Source organism: Tursiops truncatus, chromosome 6 (genome assembly GCF_011762595.2).
Source record: "Tursiops truncatus isolate mTurTru1 chromosome 6, mTurTru1.mat.Y, whole genome shotgun sequence".
NCBI classification, from domain to species: Eukaryota; Metazoa; Chordata; class Mammalia; order Artiodactyla; family Delphinidae; genus Tursiops; species Tursiops truncatus.
The window spans coordinates 65783178-65802656 of record NC_047039.1 but is presented as its reverse complement, the minus strand read 5'-3'; the positions used below and the strand labels follow the sequence as shown (position 1 = coordinate 65802656).

General features: G+C 41.6%; 1 protein-coding gene across 5 annotated transcripts in view; it reads right to left on the bottom strand.

The window, feature by feature from the left end:
• The window catches only part of ENTREP1 (endosomal transmembrane epsin interactor 1), a 61411-nt gene that overhangs the window by 24364 nt on the left and 17568 nt on the right, over positions 1-19479 (bottom strand). The window lies entirely within an intron of this gene.

Below are 19479 nucleotides of genomic sequence, written 5' to 3'. Positions count from 1 at the left end.
TAAATTGTGCTGAGGAATGTCCCTGACCCTCAAGTCTTCTCAGTTTCCAGTCCCTATTTTTCTTGCTCTTTGCAAATGAGGGCGTTCTGTTAGCTGTACACTACCTTAAGCCATGGCTATTTCCTCCTTGAGCCATTGTTATTTTTTTCTGACTTTTACAGGATCATGGTAACTAGACAAATGGAGAATTCTAGAATATAAGTGGAACCCAGGAAAATCAAGGAGCTCAGAGCCATTACCAGCCAGAAATCACAGTATGTGTGAAAATAAAGATGAGTCTTTTTTCAGTTCCAAACAGTGTTGGTACTAAAGAAAAGGTGTGCAGTGATCTTCCATATACTTGTATCCAAAGTTAAATATTACAAATACTACCCTAAATGATTAAGAATTGACAGAAATCAACCAAGAAGCCAGTATTTACTTGGCGCAAATTAGAGACTACAAAGGCTTTTCAACCTGAGAACTCTGATTATTGTCAAAATCAAACCTTAATGTAAATATAAAAGATTGGAGCTAATGATTATCAGTGTTAGAACCAAGCAACATTTCAGGTAGCTGATATGTCAGAACTGGCTGGCAAATGAGTTCACACGTGAACTCTACTACAGAAAGCTCATCCTTTATTGCTGGTATTCCAAGAAGCTTGAAAGTATCTCCCCAGACCCAGGTTATGAGTCAATATTTAGTATCACATGATGCCACTTTTCTTAAAAGGAATTCTTCCTTCCTCTCCAAGAGGAGCTTATGAATTATAAATACCGAGTGACTCCAGGAATCCAGACCCTTGCTGGACTTGACTGAAGACTCTTTCCTGACCAATGAACAAGGCGACTCGTTTTTCACTGAGGAATCCGGCTTCTGCTTCTCTCTTTTTTTGTTAATTTGTAAAAGGACTGTGTGCCCTGTCATCAAATCTTGAGGAAAAAGCTGGAAGCGGCTACTGTGTTACTGTTTCCCAGGCTAGATTCTTCCAGGTCTGTAGTACTTGACTTGCACTGTGCCCCCTTGCAAGAGCCCCCTCTTGCACTGCCAAAGCTTTTGGGAAAATGAGAATGCATAATTGGCAAAAGACAGGACATGGTCTTCTAACATGGGCTTCTTTCATGCCCTGGCAGTTGCTATGCAAAGAGACCTAATACATCTGGAATCTTCACACCCAGCAACACAATAATTGTTACTATGGGGAAGTCTTGAACTTGCCTTTAGAAATTTTTTTTTAATGAAATATCAGATGCCTTAAAAAGAAAACATGGTTATAATCCTTATTCCTACCAGCCCACCACTAATCTTCATAACTGAAACTTAGCAGCATCAGATATGGAGCGGGTGAGAGTTCATTACCCGACACTAGACCCCAAATCTCTCCATTAAAATCTTAAATCCAGCTCATCAAAAGACACCATTAAGAAATCAATACAGGATTTCCCTGGTGGTGCAGTGGTTAAGAGTCCACCTGCCAATGCAGGGGACACAGGTTCGAGCCCTGGTCCGGGAAGATCCCACATGCCGCGGAGCAACTAAGCTGTGCGCCTCAACTACTGAACCTGTGCTCTAGAGCCCACTTGCCACGACTACTGAAGCCCACGCGCTTAGAGCCTGTGCTCCGCAACAAGAGAAGCCACCACAATGAGAAGCCCGCGTGCTGCAATGAAGAGTAGCCCCCGCTCGCTGCAACTAGAGAAAAGCCCACGCACAGCAGGGAAGACCCAACACAGCCAAAAATAAAATAAATATATATATATATATATATATATATATATATATATATGCTTTTTTTTAAAAAAAAGCGTAGTTGCCTGTTTTGGGGAGGAGGCGTGGAGTGAGGGGCTGACTGGCAAGAGATAAGGGAATTTTCTGGAGTGATAAAAATATTCTATATCTTGTTTTGGATATTGGCTACATGGGTGTATCCAACTGCTAAAACTTAGCTAACTGAACACTTATGATCTGGGATTTACATAAATTATATTTAATATATATTTTTTAAATAAGGAAGAAAATCCTGAGTACAGCTGCCAAGACAGGAGTGTGAGATCATATAGTGAATACGATCTACTTCTAAAATGTCAGAACAACAAAAACAAGACGAGAGAAGGCCCCAGGGATTCACTGCCTGGTGGGCTTGGCTTCTCTCCTACACTGGAGGGGCTGCTAATGAGAAGTTAAAGCCACATCACCAGAATGCCGCCCTGCGAACCCCAGAATGAGGACATGGGCCAAGGCACACGGCTGTGTACAAAATAGCCGTGCACTGTTCCCCAAATTTATCCCTAAATTTGGCTTTTTTATTACTATTATTAAAACTCTGGCCAAATATTGGCCAAATGGTCATCTAATTACAGTAAGTCCCCTACATACAAATGAGTTCCGTTCAGAGAGCGTGTTGATAAGTCCAATTTGTTCGTAAGTCCAGCAGAGTTAGCCTAGGTACCCAACTAACACAATCGGCTATATAGTACTGTACTGTAATAGGTTTATAATACTTTTCACACAAACAATACATAAAAAACCAACCAACACAAAAAATAAAGAAAACATTTTTAATCTTACAGTACAGTACCTTGAAAAGTACAGTACAACAGCGGCATACAGGGGCTGGCATCAAGTGAAGAGGCAAGAAGAGTTACTGACTGGAGGAGGGAGAGGAGGTGGGAGACGGTAGAGCTGAAGGATCGTCAGCCATAGGAGACGGAGGACAAGCTGCCATTTCACTCATGCCTGAATGCATGTTCGCATCTTTGAAAGTTCTCAACTTGAAGGTTCGTAGGTAGGGGACTTACCGTACTCTAGGGGACTTACCGCACTCTAGTGTAGACCACTGTGGTATATATCAGACATGGCAGATATTAGGATACCAAGCATATCTCTTTCAGAGGTTGGATCAGGCTCAACCATACAAAATATTGGAGTTATAAGGGATTCAGGATATACAGGGACCTTCAGAATGGACCCCTCTGGCTTTCACCTAGTTATAATGGTATAACATCCAGGACTCAAATATCCATCCGAACCATCACCAGATGGCATCCCCTTAAACAGAAGACAGTGAAAAATCAGCTACTAGTGAAGAACATCATAGTCACAAAGCCCACAGAGCTATACCTGGAAAAGGGAAGAATTTCTTATATTTTCTTCTATTGTCATCATTCTTGCCTTTAAAAAAATCATTGCAGGTGATTTGAGTTTCTCTTTGTGAAAGACACCAAAATTTGGGATCAGGCCTTCCCTTGCTTGCTGTGATATCTTAGACAACCTCCATGAGACTCACTTTTCTCATCTGTTAAAAAGGTCTATTGTCCTACTGGGAGAAAATATTTGCAAATGATGCAACTGACAAGGGCTTAATTTCCAAAATAAACAAATAGCTCATACAACTCAACAACAACAACAAAATAACCCAGTTGAAAAATGGGCAGAAGACCTAAATTGACATTTCTTCAAAGAACACATACAGATGGCCAACATATGCATGAAAAGATGCTCAACATTGCTAATTATTAGAGAAATGCAAATCAAAACTACAATGCGGTACCACCTCACACCCGTCAGAATGGCCATCATCAAAAAGTCTACAAACAATAAATGCTAGAGAGGGTGTGGAGAAAAGGGAATCCTCCTACATTGTCAGTGGGAATGTAAATTGGTGCAGCCACTATGGAAAACAGCATGGAGGTTCTTCAAAAAACTAAAAACAGAGTTGCCATATGATCCAGCAATGCCACTCCTGGGCATATTCTGGACAAAACTATAAATCGAAAAGATACACGCATCCCTATGTTCATAGCATCACTATTTACAATAGCCAAGACATGGAAGCAATCTAAATGTCCATGGACAGATGAGTAGATAAAGAAGATGTGATACATATATACAATGGAATATTACTCAGCCATAAAGAATGAAATAGTGCCATTTGCAGCAACATGGATGGACCTAGAGATTACCATAAGTCAGAAAGAGAAAGACAAATACCATATGATATCACTTATCTGTAGAATCTAAAATATGACACAGGGCTTCCCTGGTGGCTCTGTGGTTAAGAATCCGCCTGCCAATGTAGGGGGCACAGGTTTGAGCCCTGGTCCAGGAAGATCCCACATGCCACGGAGCAACTAAACCCACGCACCACAACTACTGAGCCTGCGCTCTAGAGCCCATGAGCCATGAGTACTGAGCCCATGTGCCACAATTGCTGAAGCCTGCATCCCTATAGCCCGTGCTCCGCAACAAGAGAAGCCACCGCAATGAGAAGCCCACGCACCGCAATGAAGAGTAGTCCCCACTCCCTGCAACTAGAGAAAGCCTGCAGCAGCAACGAAGACCCAACGCAGTCAAAGATAAATAAATAAATTTATTAAAAAAAATAAAATAAAGTGAAATAAAATATGACAAATGAACTTACCTACGAAACAGAAACAGACTCACAGACATAGAAAACAGAATTGTGGTTTCCCAGGGGGAGCGAGGGGGAGGGAGAGATGGATTGGGAATTTGGGATTAGCAGACATAAACTCAATATTATACATAGAATGGATAAACAACAAGGCCCTACTGTATAGCACAGGGAACTATATTCAATATCGTATCATAAACCATAATGGAAAAGAATATGAAAAAGAATGTGTATATATGTATAACTGAATCATTTTGCTATACAGCAGAAATTAACACAACATTGTAAATCAATTATACTTCAACAAAATAGGTTAAAAAAAAAAAGGTCTATCATCCTAGGTACCTCCCAAGATTAATGAGAGACTCACACAAAATGATGTATATGAAAATCTTCTGTATCTCGCAAAATGCTAGGCAACCAGTTTTACTATTACTAATAATAGGCATTTCCTCTTTAGGGGAGCACCTTTTTATTATAAAATGAATTTCATTCCATCTAATACCAGCACCTTGTATCTTACACTTGTGATGCACCTGAATTTGTGGCAGCTGGAAAGGATATATACAAACTGTAAGAATGATCTGTAGGTATATTGTTTCCAAAACTTCTCCATAATTCTTTCTGCGACCTGCTTTAGGAACTCACTCCACCACGCTGACCATTGTCACGTGTACGGGGTGTCTCCTGTTGGCCCCTCTAGATCCTCTCTCTACTCTTCACTCCATCCCCTCCTCCCATGGAGACTGACCCGCAGACCGTATCACTGGGGCTCCTTTGCCCTCTGGTGTCTGGTTTGGTTCAGCCAATGGGGAGGCCTGGCAGAAGATCCAAGGGAGGGAGGAGAGTGAGGCTGGGGTGTTCCTCTCCTGGTTCCCTCTCTGCAGCCTCAGGATGGCTGTGTTCCTCATGAAAAGCCACAGGTCGGGCTTCCCTGGTGGCTCAGTGGTTGAGAGTCCGCCTGCCGATGCGGGGGACGCGGGTTCGTGCCCCGGTCCGGGAGGATCCCACATGCCAGGGAGCGGTTGGGCCCGTGAGCCATGGCCGCTGAGCCTGCGCGTACCGGAGCCTGTGCTTCGCAACGGGAGAGGCCACAACAGTGAGAGGCCCGCGTACCGCAAAAAAAAAACAAAGAAAAGCCACAGGTCCTCTCAAGGTCTCAAGGGGTCCCTCTGTACATGATCCCGACTTCCGGATTCTGACCACCGTTCTCCCGTCAGGACTAGGGATGGTAACAGCTTCACTGTCCCCTACACCCTGCACAGACCTTTGTGAACAGGCCCGTAATTAACTGCTTGTCAAGTTATAGTTTTATTGTCATCTGTGTTTTACCAAGACCTTGACTAACAACAACTTCTCTATAAAATTTTTCCTTACATTTAACCTAATTTTTTTCTGCTGTTTAAGCCTAGTTCCTATTGTTCTCACTTCAAATTCAACATTACTTGTTCAATGAAGTGAACCCCGTGGGTTACAGTCCCTGAATTCTACTGAAGCCAATTCATCACTGGGTTTTACCATCAAGAAAAAGAAAAGCCCAGAGCTGATGGAGAAATGTCTTCCTAGAACTTGTACTTTAGACATGAAAGACAGTGGGACTCAGAAAGCAGAGAGCTTGCCTCACTGCATCCTGTGGCTTTTTAGGGTAAAATGCAAAATCCAGGATCCAAAGAGCTGGTCCTCTCACAAGGACAGGCAACATGAGTTAAGCCTTTTATGTTTTGGGTTTTATTGTTACTAACTTGAATCATGAGTATCTTCTGATACTTATATACCAGGTAGCTTGACACAAAAGGTATGTTTTTCAATTGAGTATTTGGAATTCACCTTGACACTGATCTCTTGCAACTGTGCCCCGAGTTCATTCCAGGTCTCAGTTAAGTGACCCAATAAAAGAATGTCTGGGGAACCTGAAGCTATCCAAGAAGAAGCATCACCTTCAGTTTGCCCATTCCTACCTGCTAAGAAAGTTCCTCATAATCTCCATCACATAACATCATTAAATAATTATGCCTATCACAGCTTGGTATTGATGAGTGTCTTTTTTGATACAAGATTTCATTCTCTAAATAGACTGACCTTTCCCTGCTGCTTAAGGACTTCTACTTTGCTTTTTACTTCCCTACTGCTCCAAGCTCAAGATGCATCTGAAAAGTCAACTATGTATGTTTAAATAAATAAACAGTTCCAGTAACTGTGTGAAGGTAGAGTAGCTTAAAAATGAATGATTTTAGTGAACTTAAGCATTTAGTTCTACTAATTCCTGAAAACCCATTAAAATGGCAATAAAGGAAATACTTTAAATGCAGAAATCCATAAGGACAGAGAACAGAAAAACGGCTGTAAAATTTTAGAAGTTAGAAAACCAGCGGGCAAGCATAAATTGACTCAGTGGTCCTGAGAAAACTCAATCTCCTACAATAGCAATGAGGAAAGCCAAAACAGCAGAATTTATTCCTCAGAATCTCCAAATGTTCAGAAATGGGTGGCAGCAGATACCTCTGGATATGAAAGTGAGGCTAGAAAAGGACTGATTGTGAGTCTCAGAAACAATTAGAAAATGGCACAACCACTATGGGAAACTACTGGCAGTTTCTAATAAAGTTAAATATCTACCACCCTATGACTCAGCAATTCATTTTTAGGTATATACATTAGTGTATATGCCTAGAAAAAGACATGTACAAGAATGTTCAGAGCAACTGGTTCATCATAGCCAAAAGCTAGAAATAATCCAAACGTCTAAGAATAGGAGAACAGATGAACAAATTGCAGTCCACTCATAAATGAAATAAAACCCACTGCTATGGTTTGAATGTTTGTGTCCTCCAAAATTCGTAAATTGAAATCCTAATCCCAAAGAGATGGTATGAGGAGCTGGGGCCTTGGGGAGGTAATTAGGTCACAAGGGCAGAGTCAATGGGCAAGCATAAATTGACTCAGTGGTCCTGAGAAAACTGAATCCTACAATAGCAATGAGGAAAGGCAAAACAACAGAATTTATTCCTCATGAATGGGATTAGTGAACTTGTGTGTGTGTATTTTTTTCTATTTAAATATCAAAAGCTCGCCAAATTCTTTCCTTTAGAAACTTCTCAAAAACTTTTAATTCAAAAAATACTACTACTGCCTCAGAATCCTTTTCTTTCACACTTTCTTTCTTCTTTTAATTTCCCAAGAAAATATCACTGCTACCTATTTAGTCACTATGCCTTTTTTTCCCCCACAGGCACTCTTTTGATACTGCTCAAAAATAAATGAAAAACAGAATACACTTTTCTCCAGTGGGGCACAAAAACAAGGTGGTCTTAAATATTACTGAATGAATGAATCAATCAATCAATCAATGAACAAATGAAAGAAAATTGATTCTTATTATAAACACTATATGGAGGTATCATGCATCCTTACTAATATTCTGCAACATATACAGACAGGCCCTGAAAGGCAAACACCAGATTAACTATCACTGCTTGCATGAAAATGGCTACTGCTCCTGGTGGGAACTCACCCCTTCCTGGGGCTGGAAGATGGGACTTCTGTCCCAAACCTTTGTAGGAAGGAGTTGGGGTGGTGGGTGACTGGGTGGAAGAACAAAGCACCCAGTCCTTAGAATTCAGGTTCCATTTTCCCATTGAAACAAGAACATTCTGTGATCTGGCTGGGAATGTGACCAACATTCTAACATTTATGTTCTCAGAGACAAGAAGTCCAAGCTCCAAACCACTGATCAGTCACCGGTTAGTAAGACGAATGTCATAGGACCCATGACAATGAACATAACCACTTATTGGACTCTTTTAACATTTACAATTTTAATTCAGTGTGGAGAAGCACGTTAATACAAAGGTGCAGAATCATGAGCAAAGTTATCTGAATACAACACCAATGACACCAGGAAAACGAATCCAAGACGAGACACCAAACTAAAACCTTTCTGAACTAGTTCAGCAAAATGAATCTTCCGATAGACCGCTCAGCACCACGGCAACCAACAAAACATAGTAAATCACAGCGACTCACAAAGCCCAGCCTCCTGCTGCTCTAAAGCTGTTTCAGGAGCTCACACATGCGCTGACTCGGTTTGCCAGGGCGCCTTTAATCCTCAGATCCCAAGAGAACCTGCTCCTGGGCTTCACTCCCTTGACATCTTTTAAACTTCTTCCAGAAGCTTGGCAGATATATTACCAATGTCCAGACTGGTTCTCCCTGCCAACAAGCCAAACACAGGCCCGTGGCTGTGAACAGAACCAGCTGTCTCTCTTTCCTCTCAGAGATGTTTAAGTGTCAGATTTACTCATGTTATGGCTAGCCCAGATTTTCTTTTTATAAAATATTTCAAGTGTAATAACATTTATTTTGAATTCCTTTTTCAACAGTAGTGAAGGGCTTCTTCCTCTCCCCACCAGAGTGAGACACAAATTTTCACTTGTTTGGGACACAGCTTCGAGGTGAGCTAAAAGCACTTATAACTGAGAGGTGCAAATTCCTGAGGAAAATATACAAATCTCAGGGTATTTTCAAGGCTTCAGCTTGTGAGAGGAACTTCTGCTTTACCGGGGGTCCTCCCCTGCCCTGTTCTCTTGCAGATCCCCCATCCCCCAGGGCTGCCTTTCAGCACATTGACCCCTCATTTCTCAGGAAAGTGACTCTTCTCATGACCCAAGCAATCAGGAGTAGCAGAGAAGGGGGTGACCTCATAATCTGTCTGGCTCCATAATTCCCTGGTACAACTTAGGCAGCTCTGCCACTCTAAATTAATATATTCTCATCAGGAATGTGGCAGAGGACCAGGAGGAAAATATCCTAATGAGAGCCTCAAGAGAAATAATCAGAGGATGACACGACACAGGGGATGTACTCTTCAAACAAGGTGAGAGGGTCAGGAACGTGGTCTGCTCTGCCCCTGGGGAATAAGGTGGCAGAAGTATATTTGGATTTGAAGATAAGAAAGGCAGCAGAAAGTTTTAAGGAAAATTGCAGATCTATGATTCTTAAGAGTTCACTTTCTTTCTAAGTTATTCTTCTCTTTCATCTGTGCATCTCTACTCTTCGTTCTTTCCCTGCTTCTAGCCCCTTCTCCAGTGCTCTTAGCTTCTCAAGGTTCAGCAAATTAGAGGGTCAGATCTTAACGACTTCCCACAATGAAGATCGAGGCTCTTGAGAAACTTTCCAGAGCCAACAGTCCTCAAAGACAGCTGCCGTCAAGTCCTTCCCTCTGTACTTTACAGGCTGTTCCTCACGTCAAGAGGTGAAGACTAATACATACAATGGAATATTATCCAGCCTTAAAAAGGAAGTACTGACACATGCTACAGCACGAATGAACCTTGAAAACAGTATGCTAAGTGAAATAAGCCAGATACAAAAGGACACATATTGTATGACTGCAATTCTATGTAGAGTCATCAAATTCATAGAGACAGAAAGTGAATGGTACTTTCCAGGGGAGAATGGGGAGTTATGGTTGAATGGGTGCAGAGTTTCTGTTGGGGATGATGAAAAAGTTCTGGAAATGGATAGTAGTGATGGTGGCACAGTGCTGTGAATGTACTTAATGTCATTGAACTGTATACTTTTAAATGTTAAAATTGTAAAATTAAAAATATGGGGCTTCCCTGGTGGCGCAGTGGTTGAGAGTCCGCCTGCCGATGAGGGGGACGCGGGTTCGTGCCCTGGTCCGGGAGGATCCCACATGCCGCGGAGCGGCTGGGCCCGTGAGCCATGGCCGCTGAGCCTGTGCGTCCGGAGCCTGTGCTCCACAGCGGGAGAGGCCACAACAGTGAGAGGCCCGCGTACCACAAAAAAAAAAAAAAAAAAATTTAAAATATGTACATTTTACTCACAAAAGAAAAAAAAAAGAGGAAAAGAGGTAGAGTCCAATTTCCAATTCCCCTCCCCTTGATTCTAAGGTGGTCTTGGGAACTTGTTTGACCAAGAGAATGCAGCAGGAATGACATTCTGGTACATCCAGGCTAGATGGTAAGATGACGCCTGGGCCACCTGGGCCTCTTGGAACACTCATTACAGACAGTCCCTCTCAGAAACCAGTCTCCATGCTGGGTGGCTGTTACAGGAGGAGGTCACATGTCCATGCTCTAGTTAACAGCCCTTGCTGGGCTCCCAGCCATGTCTTTTATATATATGTACTGAAATATTGAAGGAGGAAATGTGAAGGCTGGGATTTATGTGAAAACAACGCAGTGGTAAGGGAGAAGAGAAATGGATGGTTAGGGGTGTAGGGGAGACAATCTTGAACATGTGTAGCTGGGCAATGAGTACAAGGTGGGGGGTTGCTGTGTTTCTCTCATATTAAGAGTATATTTGAAATTTCCCATATCAAAGGAAGAAAAGGAGGAGGTGGGAAGGAGATGAGGGGGGAGAAGATAAAGAAACCAACTGGACTCATCTCTTCACAAAGTCAATTCCTGGAAAAAGAAAAAAAAAAGGGGGGCAGGAAGAGTATTCTAGAATACAGAAGACTAAAGAGACAGAATAGTCAAATAAAATGACTGAACCTTGACTGGGTCCTGGATTTTGAAGAACAGAACAGGGTCACATAGGAGTATTCACTTTTGAATGATCCGTCAAGCTGTACACATATACATACACAAATATGCACAAATCATACTTCAGTTGAAAAGCTTTTTGATGAATAAAAAATTATATAACATTTTGGAATAATTGGGAAAGTTTAAATATGGGCTGAATATTAGATGACATTAGGAAATTACAAATAATTTTCTTACTTGTGATAATGTTATTACGGTGAGGTAGAAGAATGTCTTATTTTTAGGAGATGCCTCCTAGAGCATACAGGGGTGAAGTACCATGAAGGCTGAAACTTTGAAACACTTCAATGTAAAATATTTATATATAAACATAGCAAGTAAGGCAAAACATTAAAAGCTATTGAATCCAAGTGGAAGGTATAGGAGAATTCATTATTTACTCAACTTTTCTGTAAGTTTGAGAATTTTCATAAGAAAACATTAAAAAAATATTAAAGAGGCTTTTGCAGGTGCAAAAGTAACAAGAAGCAGAAGCATGTGCCCACCAGCTATTACTAATGAACTTTTTTATAAAAGAGCTGAGTAATGTGCCTGGGGATACAGGGGTCCTGGTGGAATAGTCCCTCCAAGTCAAGTCTTCTTTTTGGTATAACAGAGTCATCTACTTCTCTCAAGCACACCTTAAAATAAAGGCTATCCATCACAAAGGCCTGCTCAGCTGCACAGAGTTCCCAGCAACCCTCCCACCCCTTAACAGACAAGCTTGCTGTGGAAACAGACCCACAAAAACAAGGGTAGTGACTAAGAATATGGACTCTACATAGAAACCACCTGAAATTGCAACCCAGCTCTGTCATTTATAGCTGTGTGACCTTGGGCAGATTACTTAACCTCTCTGTGCCTTGGTTTCCTCAGAATGAGGATACTAATAGCATCTTATAGGATTAGTGGGTTAATACACGCATTTTACTTATGTGTTTACTATTATTACTATTCTTCTTATTATTACAAATTATTACAAACATTAAAAATATTACCAACCTAGTTCTTCAGTCACAACTAGAATTTATGAATAATCAAGGAACAACAGACATTCAAAAATCTAACAGCACCAAACAAGAAGGACCAAGATGTCAACCAGAACTACTGACCCCCATGGAGAAAACACTGATTACTCAGAGAATAGAAAAGAAAAAGACAAAGAAATAAAAAGTATAAGACTTTGAAAAGTTAAGAAACAAAGATGATCAATTCAAGAGGTCCAACATCTGACTATTAGATGTTCTAGAAAAATAGAGCAGAGCAAATGGAGGGAAGGAAATAATTGAAGAAACAGCAAAGAAAATTGCTTGGTGTTGAAGAAAGACACATGTCTTCAAATTTTAAAAAACTCAAATATTCAACAGTAAAAATAGTCAAAAAGTATGAAGGAAAAAAGACCCACACCTAAATATACCTTCATGTAATTTCAGAAGACTGTCAGAAAAATTATCTGAAACTTGCAAATGGGCAAAAGAGATTACTGGGTATTCCATTTACTTATTTAGTTATTTGATCAGCTATTTTATAACTCTGTAGAGGCAGAGTTTAAGTTGCAGATTTTTTTTTCAGTAAAGATGGAAATAAATTCTGTCCAATGGAACAGAAAACCTCAAAAGTTACTGTTTATGGCTCTGCTGGACATCAACCAGTTTTGTATCTATCCCAGCAATCTTCTCCTAACATCACCTATCAATACTTAGCTCCTCAAATGTGCTTTGAACCAGTTTTCCCTCATTACTGACACGTTCGTTTTATATTTGCCTAAGAGTCATGATTTTATCTTTTTGAAAATTAAACTTTATCAGTACGAAGATAAAGATCCTAAAAGCTTCCAGATAGAAAGAAAGGGGCTGCCCACTAAGGAACGAGAATCAGGTCAGCATCAGTGACAGAAGTCATCAAGCACTGCCTTCCAATTTTGGAAGGAAAATCATTTTGAACCCCAAATTCTATACGTAGCCAAACTATCATTCAAGTGGGAGGGCAAAACAAAGACACATCAAGACATTCAAACCCTTAGAGAGCTCGCTTCCCTTACATTCTTCATGAAAACTTTTATTTGAGAATATTCTCTGGCAAAATGAAAAAGGAATTCAAGAAAAAAGAATGCATGAGGCTTGAGAGCTAAGAAACAATGGCTCTAATCCAAGAATACCAAGAAAAGAAATATTTAGATGACATCTGTACAGGAGACCTAGAAAACAATTAAGTCCAAACTGGAATAGGAAGTTAATAGTCTTAGAAATGTCCAAAGGAGAAAGTGAAACAACTAGCAAAAAGTATGATTAAGAAGCTAGATAAGTAAAACTCACACTTAGAGTCAGCTGATTTTCAACAAGGGTTCCAAGATAATTCAATGAAGAAAAAACAGGCTCTTCAACAAGTGGTGCTGGGACAACTGGATATCCACCTGCAAAAGAATGAACTCGGACCACTGACACACCGTATGCAAAAATTAACTCAAAATAGACCTAAGTATAAGCTAAAACAATCAAACTCCTAGAAGAAAATATAGGAGTAAATCTCCATGACCTTAGATTAGACCAGCCTTCTTAGATATGACAGTACAGCAACAAAAGAACTTCATGAAAATTAAGAACTTTTGTGCTTCAAACGACGCCATAGAAGAAGGAGAACCCACAGAATGAGAGAAAATATCTGCACATCATATATCTGATAAGGGACTTGAAAAGGGAAATTGGGTAATTTTGTTAGTTGTGATAATGTTACTATGGTGAGGTATGGTGAGGCAAAGGATATGAATAGACATTTCTCCAAAGAAGACATGCAAATGACCAGTAAACACATGAAAATTCTCAACATCAAATCAAAAACACAATGAGATACCACTTCACACCCACAAAGATGGCTATAATTAAAAACACAATAATAAGTATTGGCAAAGATTCAGAGAAATTGGAACCCGCACACACTGCTGATGGGAATGTAAAATGACACAGTTGCTTTGGGAAACTGTTCTTCAAAATGTTAAACGTGGAGTTACTATATGACTCAGCAATTCCACCCCAAGGCATATAGCCAAGAGAAATGAAAACATGTCCACAAAAAAAACTAATGTTCACAGCACCATTATTCATAGTAGACAGAAAGTGGGAATGTCTATCAACTGATAAATAGATAAACTGTGGTATATCCATCAATGGAATAGTATTCAACAATAAAAAGGGGGAAAAGTACTGATACATGCTACAACATGATGAACCTTAAAAATATTGTGCTAAAAAAAAATGCTAAGTGAAAGAAGCCAGTTACAAAGGATCACATATTATATGATTCTGTTTGTTTGAAATACCCAGAATACACAAATTTATAGAGACAGACAGTGCATTAGTGGTTTCCTAGGGTGGGAATATTGAGAGGAATTGAGGAGTGACTTCTAACGGGTACAGTGTTTCTTTTTGGGGTGATGTGAAAATGCTCTACAATTGATGGTGGTGATGTTTGTGCGTATCTGTGAACATGCCATTGAACTGTACAGTTTAAATGTGTGAATGTTGTGATATGCCAATTACATCTCCATAAAGCTGTTTAAAAATACAAGAAGGGCTTCCCTGGTGGCGCAGTGGTTGAGAGTCCACCTGCCGATGCAGGGGACACGGGTTCATGCCCCGGTCCGGGAAGATCCCACATGCCACGGAGCAGCTGGGCCCATGAGCCATGGCCGCTGAGCCTGCGCGTCCGGAGCCTGTGCTCCGCAACGGGAGAGGCCACAACAGTGAGAGGCCCGCGTAGCGCAAAAAAAAAAAAAAGAAGAAGCTACATGATCTCTGAGATTAGGTACCTTTTTTGCCAACAAGAAAAAGAAGAGTCATTTAGAAACGCTAAGAAAAACGTCACTGTATATATCAGTCATGGTCCAAAGCTGAAGCAAACTAAAATATGACATGATGCTGAGCAAATGATAGAGAATAAAAAAGAATAATAGATTTGACTTGGCTGCTTGAAACTGCTCTCTCTCCAGATCCAATCATTCTTCCTGGTGCTACAGAAAATAATGCAGCTGATCCTTTGAACAAGCAGGACTCATGGGCATCAACAGAAAACCACTTTGCTTCCACCCTCACCCCAGCGATGCTGTTCACGCCCACTTTGTAGGGCTAGCTCTTCCTGAACCCTCAGATGAAATCTGAGGCTGGGCCCATGACTCCTCTGGTCAACATCAGATACAAAAAGTCCTCCAGTAACTTCAAGTCACAAAAAGTCCCATTTTGGTATTTAAAATGTCCAGACCTGTGTCCCAGTCAAAACTTGAAACTGCATTTAAATTTCACCGTCTTTCCTTCTCATCAGGCTTCTTCTTGTAGGGAGCAAACACGTCTGCAGTGGGAAAGGCAGTGAAAAGACATAATCTCCTCTACTTCCTTGCTTTTTGTGTCCACTTCTCATGAGCCTGCCGGCCACAGCCCTGCCACTCTGGAGAGGAGGGAGCAAGGGGGAGGCCAGGCCAAGTGCGTAAACAAGGTGGGGGGCAGGAAGAGTTCCCTTGATTGTTCACAACCGGCCTTGGCAAGTGTTTACAGGAGGCTCTCCTGAATGAGGCTTCCATTGGCTCCTCTGAGATGCCCATTCTTGAACTTGCAGTTCCCTTAATGTGGGCATCTGTCAGGGCAGGCCCGGCCTCTCTCTGCTCTGGTCCCCTCACTCCTCTAAGGGGCTCCCTGGGGCAGGATATAAGCTCATCCCAGGCCTACTCTCTCTCACAGAGCCCACCCATCTGGTCAGCTGGAAGTACACTTCTTGGGCTTGGTCTGTGAAAGTACAATTATTTCCCAACTGCAGCCGTTAACTCTCAGGTCACAAGGACTCCAGCCAGCCCTTTAAATTCCCCAGGCAGGAGTCTGACACCAGTCCAGTCAACCACTGTGAGACCTGTCTCAGGTTCTCCAGTGCTTATCTTTAAGCACCGCTCCCCTCCCCCATGCAGAGGTGGAACTTAAAATGCCACAGCAATTCAGTAACTTTCTCCAAACATTTGTCTCTTTAACCCCTAATCCTTTTATAGGCTGGGGGATGGAGATCAGCTAAGGGCTGCAAAGCTGGTTTCACCCAGAAGCTTTACAAGTCCTGCTTAGATAGTCTAACACACACTGGAACGTGGGAGCTGTTGGCATGGGTTGTATTTTGGCTTCAGGTGAATCTGGAAAGCAAGAATCCAATTCTAACCTCCTATTTCAATCACATTCATATAATGAAAATACTATAAATGCTATTATCGGTTTTCACTCTTTTAGAAACAATTTACAGACAAAATCTGAATGGTATGACTTAGTTTAAGAGTAAAATGTTAATGTTAAATCACTGACCATATAAAGGAAATGTTACCATCAACAGGAGGTAAAAGGGGGAAAGAAGCAGAGCTAACTGCTAATTTCTTCATCTTATAAAAGAGAGAATCAAAAGATACTGTCCAAAGTTAATGAATTAAGAAACAGAACTTTATAATATTATTTAAAATTATAAAGCCATCAATAGGAGAAATAAAGATTATTTTCAAATAAAAATAACTTCAATAGGAGAGAATGTGTCACCCATGCCTCCCTTTTAGTGAGATGGAGACAACTGCCAGGGGCACTAAAAGCAGAGAGAAATTAAAATGGTTAATTTGGGGGAGTGTGGTCAGGTTTGGATGCTGGGAAAAATGCACAGAGGTCTAATTACTACTTTCAATAAGAATAAGAAGGCTATTCTTATTCAATAAGAAGGGGAGCTCTCCCCCGCTTTTTTTTTTTTTTTGGGTTCGTGGCCTCTCACTGCTGTGCCCTCTCCCATTGCGGAGCACAGGCTCCGGACGCGCAGGCTCAGCGGCCATGGCTCACGGGCCCAGCCGCTCCACGGCATGTGGGATCTTCCCAGACCGGGGCACGAACCTGTGTCCCCTGCATCGGCAGGCGGACTCTCAACCACTGCGCCACCAGGGAAGCCCAAGCTCCCCCCCTTTTAAATAAAAAAGATTCTTTTCCTCTTAAAAGGTACTTAGTAAATTATAAAATGTCACAGTGGTATGTTTGAAATATATATCTATGGTATCTATGTATGTGTGTGTGTGTATCATATATACACATATGTTTGATACATATACTGTGTCATGTATGTATATCATATACAAATAAATATATCTTATAGATATAGAAATAAATAGGGAAAAGTCTCAGAGAGGTGATTTATTTATTATGCCCTAAACTATACATCTAATTATGGGACCCCAATCAGATCCAGGTCTGACTCAAATCTACACTCCATCAACATGCAGAATACCTGCTAATACACAATGTCCGTTTATAAATTATTCTCTTCTGTTCACTAAAGAGCTCTACAAGGCAACCCTTTGTATCCTCGTTGAGAAGTGACAGCTAGTCAGACCCAATTCCACCACCGCCGCCCCCGACAACTGCCCCCACCAGCTCATCTACCTAACACTTTCCACCCAAGTCAAGCACAAACCATCAGTCAATCTAACTTGAGCACCCACTGGATTTCTTGTTCTTCAGCTGAGTTACCATAAATGAGCAAATGTTTAAAATGAATCTCTTTATTTTTGAACTGGTTTTTTAAAAATTCTTGTAAAAGTAACATTGGCAGAAGAAAAAAAAATCATGGTCCCACAGCAGTCGGAGTTCCCGATTATGTTACGAACAACAGAAATCAACTCAGACTAAATAAGCAGGCTATCGGGTAGTTCACAGAATCCACAGGAACCAGGCTCACAAATCTGGGAAGGAGCCCAGGGAAGTTGGGTGCTGGGACCTCTACCAAGGTCATGCCACAGGAAAGCCAGGTCACTGGATGCCAGCCTTGGACACAGGTTGCCTCTTTTGCCGAATGAATTCTAAACTGCCCCGGCTATTCTGCATCAAGGGCTCCAGCTTCCAAGTCCTGGGCCGGAGCTTCAGTGGGGAGGAGGTCATGGCTCACACCCTGGCTGCCGGCATGCAGGAGTGTAAGCATCTAGCCTCAGAAGCTTCCAGCCAGAGACAGGATCCTGCCTCTCATCAGGACACACAAGGGCAGATAAACAAACCCCGGAGGAAGAGAGTTCAGATATGTAGGTACTGACAGCCAGAACCCAAACAAAACAGGGAAACTAAAACATCCTCCACTTCACACAACACATGTCCTCTCCAGACATAAAGTGGAAAGTCAGTCTCCTTCCTTCCCATTCCCACTGCACTCAACAGAGGTGCCTACTGTGAACAGTTTCTTGTATGTCTTTTCAAGAATTTTTCATGTAACTACAAACACACATATGATCCCCCCGATGTTTTTAAAAAACACAAGGGGTACCATACACATTATTCTGCAACTTTTCACACGACATCTATTTTAAGATGCTCCCTGATTCAAAATGGTCTCCTCCCTTGCCCCAAATCATTCACAGTCCATGTAGTTGTCTCAGAGGCATATTCAGAAATTGATCACTATGGCCTGTTGGGCTCAGAATGCAGGATGGTTAGAAGGCCCTTCGGCAACCCAGACGCACACATACTACAGTATGTCTGAAATACACCTCCAAAAACTTCAGCACAGTGTGATATCATGTACATATTGACTGGTCCAAGCTACACCCTCAGGACGATTAAGAATTCAAATTCCAGGATACTCAGCATTTATGAAAAAAGCCATACTCCAGAAGCTGCTGCTTTTATCTTTATCTCCCAACAACATCCGAGCAGCTTTGCTAAATTAGCAGAGTGACAATGGAAATAAGTTGTCCGATTGATGAAATTATTTGTTTGCTTAATTAGCATAATGGATGTTAAGACTGGGTCCTCCAGGGCTTCCCTGGTGGCGCGGTGGTTGAGAATCTGCCTTCTAATGCAGGGGACAGGGGTTCGAGCCCTGGTCTGGGAAGATCCCACATGCCGCAGAGCAACTAGGCCCGTGAGCCACAACTACTGAGCCTGTGCGTCTGGAGCCTGTGCTCCGCAACAAGAGAGGCCACGACAGTGAGAGGCCCACGCGCCGCGATGAAGAGTGGCCCCTGCTTGCCACAACTAGAGAAAGCCCTTGCCCAGAAATGAAGACCTAACACAGCCAAAAATTTAAAAAAATAAATTAATTTTAAAAAGGCTCAACATTAAAAAAAAAAAAAAAAAAAAAAGAATGGGTCCTCCAATCCAAAAAAACATGGTTCTGACGAACCTAGGGGCAGGACAAGAATAAAGAAGCAGACGTAGAGAATAGACCTGAGGACACAAGGAGGGGGAAGGGTAAGCTGGGACGAAGTGAGAGAGTGGCATGGACGTATATACACTACCAAATGTAAAATAGTTAGCTAGTGGGAAGCAGCCGCATAGCACAGGAAGATCAGCTCGGTGCTTTGTGACCACCTAGAGGGGTGGGATAGGGAGGGTGGGAGGGAGACGAAAGAGGGAGGGGATATGGGGATATATGTATACATACAGCTGATTCACTTTGTTATACAGTAGAAACTAACACAACATTGTAAAGCAATTATACTCCAATAACGATGTTAAAAAAAAAAAAGAATGGGTCCTCCATGAAATTTATGAT